Below are 7,568 nucleotides of genomic sequence, written 5' to 3'. Positions count from 1 at the left end.
GCCTAACAGTCAATAGTTATTCTTCTAATCTGCATCTCTACTAGACATTTCCACTGGTGGCGGCTTTAAACATCTGATTCCACCATTTCTTCTCAAGTAGACGCAAGCTGCAAAGAAACATCCAGCCACATGCAGAAACATTTTCCTCTCTCTTGCATTTTAGTTCGTAAAGACTGATGCTTGTTTGTAAAAACTGATGCTTGTTCGTAAAGACTGATGCTTGTTTGTAAAGAGTGATGCTTGTAGTTAGACCTGAAACGATAAGTGGATCAACATAAAATTAGTCTGCTTTTTTTTAACAATAATTCCCAACTTCCAGAAGGTCAAATGTGAACATTGTTTGTTTTTTTAGTTTGCTATGTTTGAAGTTAGAGTTTAAAGAATATTTTGGGGGGTTGGACTGTTGGAGATGTCATCTTTAGTTCTGGGGCAATTGTGATTTTTCACTAGGTTCATTTTATAGACCAGACAATAAACAGCAGGTTGATGGAGGAAATATTCAGTAGGTTAATCGATAATGAAAATCATTGTTAGTTGCAGTCCTACTTGTACCTCTTCCATACAACAAGTGTTAGACATTCAGCTGATTGTGTCATCTGTATGTTGCAGCTCATAATCATCTCAAAATAGCAAAGTACAAAAATCATTTTTGATATTTTCTTTTCAAAATTGAAGTAGCATTTTTGATAAATAAATGGAGTTAAAAGTTCCCTTCCAAGTGATTCACTTCTCTCATCAATACGTCTCATATCCCCAACTTTCATAGCTTTCTCTGTCACTCTCATGTGTCTTTCTCTGTGTCTCACTCTCTAGTCTTCCTCGAGTATTGGTCTAATGAATTTTTAATAGACTTGGTGGGAAGAGTCCAGACACTTTGGGATTCAGGCGTATGGGCTCTGATTACCCTCCTCCTCCTCCTCCTCCTACTGGGGAGCCCACCCTTCCCTTTCTCTCCCTCCTTTCACTCTTACTTTTTCTGTCTCGCCCTCCAAGTCTTTTATTATCCATCCATCCCTCCCCTCCACCTCCTGGTCTTGTGTTTGTGTCCTCTCTGTTCCCCAAGCTCGCCGCTTCGGGCAGTTTCACTTATCCAAGCAGATGTGACAAAGACAAGGCTGCATATACTTGTGAATGAATGCACTATAGGCAAATGCTGACTGTCTCTCAATTTTTAGTACTTTTACACACTCTCAGAGCCGGCAGTGACCTCACCCCCACACACACTCACACTTGCATTGGTCGTTTCCCACTTCCACGCTAAAGCTGAGTTGGGTTAAAGTAGTACGGTGCTAGCCAGCTGCCGCTAATGGCTGTTCAGAGGCCCTATAAAAACCCTGAGTCTGCAACTCCTCTGTTAGTTTGGCACAGGCTTGTCAGTTGATTTGCTGCTGAGTAGGACTCACAGCTCTGGGAATCTCTCCTCCTCATCTCTTTTCTCACTTTACTACTTTGTCTGACTGCCCGTCTGTCTCTGCCTCCTTCCCATCAGCTCTCGCCCTCCTTGGCACTTCAGTCCCAGGTTGGTGATCCATCGCTGTGAAGTTGTCACATGTTTTAGAGCTGATTTTCTTCACCGATTAATTCACTGATAATTTTCTCAATGAGCCCAAGATGGCATCTGCAAAATCCTTGTTTTATCCAACCAAGCGTCCAACAGCTATTCAGTTAAAGGTTGGGAGTGGAGTTTTCTTGTAAACAAACCCTGTTTCTCACCAAAATGCAGCGTGTGTGTCCTTGCGGCCTAATACACATGTTGCATTTCATGAATGCATTTCTTTCCTTATAAAACATTGTTTACACCCATGTTTGCTTGCTAGCAGTCTTCTTCTTTGCCTCTAGTGGGGTGTTGCTAAATGTTTTTGTGCATTACCGCTACAAACTGTTGTTGTTGTTGAATAGCATGAAACTGGTAGCAGGGACGTGTCTTGCGTTGCCCGCACGCATGTGCGTCCTCATGCTCTGTAGCGCTCCACAGGGTACATTAAACTGTCCTACAAGTCAAAGAAAAACAGCAAATCATCACATTTAAGAAGCTGGAACCAGAGAATGTTGGGCCTTTTGCTTGTAAAAAATTGCTAATCGACTAGTTTCAGCTCTAAAATGCTTCAAGTTGTGTTTATAATTTTCACGAGAAGTGTTGTCAGAAGGGCTTTTGAGAGAACACAAGACAGACAAGAGAAAAATGAAGGATGAAACTGCAACGACAGATTAAATGAATTATAAACTCCAAGAAATGGGACAAACTTCAGCAAAATGCTGCAGGCATACACAGGCAATCTTAGGGCAACATTATTTATTGAAGTTGACCAAGAAGTTGCCCTTTCCCCAGCCTTAACCCTCTGTCCAGGTCTCTTCATCTTCTCAAGTCTTTTGTCATTTTCTCTTTCTCTTTCTTTCCTTTCTTTTTCACTCTTTTCTCACTCAGTTGCTTTCATCTCCTCAGCCCCCCTCGCTGGTCTCGCAGTGTGTGTGAGAGAGTGGAGGTCATTGTTGGACTGGTGAGCCGCGCACATAGCTGGAATAGCAGCAGTGTTAGAAGTCTGCTAGGGGCCTGCCACCAAGATCACACAGAGGAAAAGAGGCATCCGCACTCCTAGAGGGGAGGAGGAGGAGGCAAGAAGGAGGAGGTGGGGGGGGATAAGCAATCTGATCTGGATGACAACAGACTACCAGACGAGCTATGATCTCATCCCTCCCTTAACCCCCCACTGCTCCCTCCTCCTTCCTTCCCTCCATCCACCCCCTCTCTCCTCTCCCACTCTTGCCATTGTCTCTCTTTCTCTCTCTTCCCACTTTTGTTTCCCCCATCTCCCTCCCCCATCTCCTTTTCTCCTACTTTCTTTTCTCTGTTCTCCGCTTGTCCTAGTGCTCACCCCATCTCATCTAGCCTTCTTCTCTTTCACTCCAACCCCCCTCTCTCCCTCCCCTCCCTTCATCCTCCTCCTCTTCGTCCCCTTTGCATCACTTTCTACCACCTGCCCCTTGCTTGTCCGAACTCACAACACACACACACACACACACTCACTCACCTCTTGACGCACTTGCACTCTCTAGTGTCCCAGGGCAGAGATTAGGCGCACCCCTATCGCCAACCCTCCACACCAGTCTCTACATTATTGATGCAGAGTCTGTCTATGTCTATGTGTGTGTGAGAGTGTGACGCTTGCGCATGCATGCTGTAATGGCTATCTGGTATCTCCCCTGGGAGGGAGGGAGGGGGGGGAGTGAGGGAGGAAAGGAGCCAAAGAGAGGGAGAGTCGAGGTCAGAGAGGTTAAGTGTGATGGTGGGGGTTAGGTCGTGCTCTGCAGGCTCTTCTCTCTGCTCCTCTCTCTTCTTCATCCTGACGCACAAATTCACACAGATCGTACGCTCACTCACATACACATATTCCAAAAATTCCCTGCTGAAATTCAGATCAGGTTAATTCAAAATCAGGTGTACAAGTCTGATGACACACATCAGCAAGTGTGTGTGTGTGTGTGTGTGTGTGTGTGTGTGATAGTTGATCCAGTGTGAGTCAGGACAGCTCAGCCTGGGTTGGACTCTGGGTGGATAGAAGGACAAAGACACCTGTTCTTGCTCTCAGCATTCCTCTAAACATAATCCCTACCATCACACACGCACACACACTATGCAACAGCACAGAGCGCATATCATGTGGGCCCTTTGATGTAAAGGTTTTGACAGGTAAACTGATTATATGAAAGTACCCGACACCCTTACATGTGTATGTACAGTACACATATACACCTGTGCAGTGTACTCGTCGCTTTGATATACGCTGTTGCTGATGACAGTGAATCATGTGTCATTTCATGGAGAGAATGTCCTCTTGCCTTCATTCACACACATGCCCGGCTGCCAGTCCTCACAAGTATTTACATGGGATCCATTTCACGCAATGATCTGAAATATGATGTGTGTGTGTGTGTGTGTGTGTGTGTGTGTGTGTGTGTGTGTGTGTGTGTGTGTATATATAGTGACCTCTGTGGTCCATGCCAAAGTCAAAAGGATCATTACAGACAAACACATGCACACAAAGTCACTGACTCACATTCACACATGCACAAACCCTGGAGTAGAAGCTTAAAAGCTGTGATGTTGTTCTGTTTTCTTTTTAATATTTATCTTGTGTCTGTTTGATGAGCTTTGCTTGCTCATTTTTAGCTCCTGCTTTACATGCAGACAGTAACACGCTCGGTAAAAACTCCCACCACAAATAGCCTTCTACTGTTGGCCTCTGAACAGCTTCAGTGGAGCAGTTTCCAGCTCAGCAGCAGTTCCACGGGGTCAGTGGTTAAGATAATGTCAGCACTGCTCATTTATTCATCTCAGCCAGATTGGGGATTTGACCAGCCACCTCTTGACTTGAAACAGTCACCATCAGTTTCCTATGTCTGGAAAGAATGTGTTGTCCTCTGCAGTAGGAGTGCGCGTGTGTGTGTGTGTGTGTGTGTGGGTGATTATGTGTTATTGTTGGAGGAGGATTTTTGGCCAGGCCAGTATGTTTATGATTGGCCCCGAAGTGTTCCTCTGTGATTGTAGTTAACTCAGGGGTTTGATCATGATCAAGTGTTTGTTTGAATGCATGAAAGTGAAAGAAGAGGAGGAGGGTGGGAAGAGAAAAAGGACATAAAATGACAAAATGAGTGAGTGTTGTTTCATTTCCATGCTAACTTCTACCTACATATGCAGGTCTGGAAAGTCTGAGAAATTACCGACACAGACACAGGCACAGTTTATGCAGTTTTTACACCCATGGTCATTTCACACATTGTGAGATTTGTTATAAAGAACAATAATCTATAGTTTGAATAAAGTGGCTAAGCTGATTGCACAGCCTGCTTGTTGACTGCCTCATTGGCCACCTACTATCTAAATATTATTCAACGCTGATCAAATCCTCTCTGGAATTTGGAGATGGAAAATGTGTAGGCATCTTGTCTGCATTTTTCAACTGATATTCAGAAGTTATTATTTGTAATATCGCAAAATGACTCCTGAGTAGGTGGGACAACTGAGTGATTCATTGACCATACCTTGCAGATACATGAGTGTGATTGGAAGAAAACAACCAAGAAATGGTGGTGAGGAATAGCTAGTAGCCTACGTTTGATGAGTAAGCCAACACATAGGAAGATAACTTTCCTTTCAGCCTATTTTTAATGAAAAACTGCAAACCTAAATGTGCCTGCTTCTGGTGGGTCTCTTACATAAAAAGCAAAAAGTAGTAAAGTAGTTAACTCATGTTGATGAAACTGTTCAGTAGCAACACTTATAAACAAATTCATAGATGTCTGGCAGATGTGCTATCAACATTATCTAGTGTTATGCAACAGTGACTAAATGGTCAGAACAGGCTAGTGCAGCAGAGATTATCAGGGCTATCTATCTCCACGTCTGGCTGTCATCCAGTAAATCCATCGACAGGCCTGCACATCCATAATCTGATGATTTGGGCTGATGATTTGTTTCCCAATCTCTAGCCCAGCCTGTCTCATTTCCTCTTTTGCCATTTCCATCAGGTGCAGTTAAATCCCCAGAGGTGTTGCAGCTTATAGATAGATAGAGAAAAACTAATAATAATAATTAGAAATATATAAAATAAAATGAAAATAAAATTAGAAACCATACAAGAGCAATTAAACTCAAAATTACAAGGCAACTAATTGTGCAGTACAGTGAGGGTGTAGTTTATGTTGTTTTATTAGACTCCATTATATTAGGGTGTTTCTAATAATCCTTCATATATGTAAATCAGGTGGACAAAAGACCACCATGGCCTTAAAACATAGAATTGAGTCAACATACACACAATTATAGAATCGGGCACAAAAAAAACTGTACAGTAGCATTTATTGAATGGTTATTGTATTGTATTGCATTACATCAGACAGGTAACTCAATTTTTCTGGTTATTCAGTGTAATGTGATGCTTAACATTGCACCAAACATTATGAAACAGCCAGACTGATTAAATGTCCCGCAGAACGGCACTTTAGCAGGGTGGATGCTATTTCTTTGGGAGCTCCACCTCCTCACTTGTTTATCAGTGCGAAGAGGATGATTGTTGATTAAATAAAATCCAGTCCAGGCTATATCTGGCTGATTATTACACTGTAATAGTCTATTTTGCTCGGTCGTGTCAAATTTTCTTGACCACACAGGCAACAGAATGTTAGTGGGAGAGACTTGCGCAAACATTTTCAAACACCCGCGCTGGTACATAAACTCTTTCAAACTTGTACATTTGGGCACACACATGCTCATACAAACAGTCATATACCCACACCCACAGTCTCGTTCTGTGCCTCTTACTCTGCGTTTCCTTCGAGCAGCGAGTGGAGAGAGATGGAGGGATAGACAGGAGAGATGACTGGCCATGTTGTTTTCCTCCGGTAATAGGAAAGAATGACTGCATGAGAGGAAAAAGGTGGAGGAGAGGTGGAAAGGTTTTTCATGTGCCTAACTGTTCCATGAAGCCCACTAACACTACAACTTTCAGTATTGTAGTTTCACTGTGCATGTGTGTTTCCTGTGAAGAGCTGCTGTGGTGAGGTGGTGACCTAATGGCATTAGAGAAATGTAGTTTATACAAAAGCCTTAGTCTATGTCTGCATTAAGCCATCTACAGAAATCTATGTGCGTTTGAAAACGATTTGCGTCCTCATTAGCATTTCTAGGTAATTTGTGTGGAAACCTCTGTTGTCAGTGAAACACCTGAACAGCACAAAAACAACCAAATCTCTTTCTTTGCCCTCTTTTCATTCTGCAAAAAAACACAGCTGCATCACAGCCAACATCTGTTTAGGAGGTGGACATGCAAGCAACTTGTTCTGACAAAATCAGCATAAATACAGGTTAAGGACAACAACTTTGTGCTGAAGTTGCCTCCTTAACTTTGTGACCACACAGTCCTCTGCCTGTGACTAGGTTACACACACAGCCGATTACTCTGCCGAGTGTCAGCCTGTTGCACCTCTGTTAAGTCTCCTCCTGCTTTCTGTGGTCACCTGTACTGTGTTTTAATGAAGCCGAATTCATTTGGTTTATTCATCAGGTTAATGACTACAGCTCTACTGTGTATTCGGCCATATTGACATTTAAAATGATCAGTCACAGAGAAAGTTTGAGGCAACCAATGGTTGTCTTTACTGGCCCACTGCCCCGACCCTCACTGGGCTGGCTTATGTCATAATTTTGGAAAAGCTCAGTTTAACCCGTACACACAGAAACACCAAGACGGTCTTTTAAGAGCTGTATTCTCTATAGACTGTGTTTTGCAATTTTAGTCTGAAGAAAGTGCAGAAACGGAGAAAAAAAGATGCGTAAACAAATTTAACATAGTCTTAGACGGTCTTGTAACATCAAGACAATCAAAGTTATAGGGGCATCCTATGATTCAGCAGATTCTCATGTCATTGTTTGTGAAATCTATTGCCTTGTTCTCTCTCTTCTCTTTATCTTTTCCTGGCAGTCCTCTTGCTCTCCACTGTGTCAAACTGTCCAATAGAACAAAATTGCTTGAGAATAACCCACAAACATTGTTCAAAGATTGACTGGAGAG

The sequence above is a fragment of the Enoplosus armatus genome, chromosome 9, assembly GCF_043641665.1.
Source record: "Enoplosus armatus isolate fEnoArm2 chromosome 9, fEnoArm2.hap1, whole genome shotgun sequence".
NCBI classification, from domain to species: Eukaryota; Metazoa; Chordata; class Actinopteri; order Centrarchiformes; family Enoplosidae; genus Enoplosus; species Enoplosus armatus.
The sequence above is the reverse complement of the archived record's forward strand: the minus strand, read 5'-3'. Positions refer to the sequence as shown.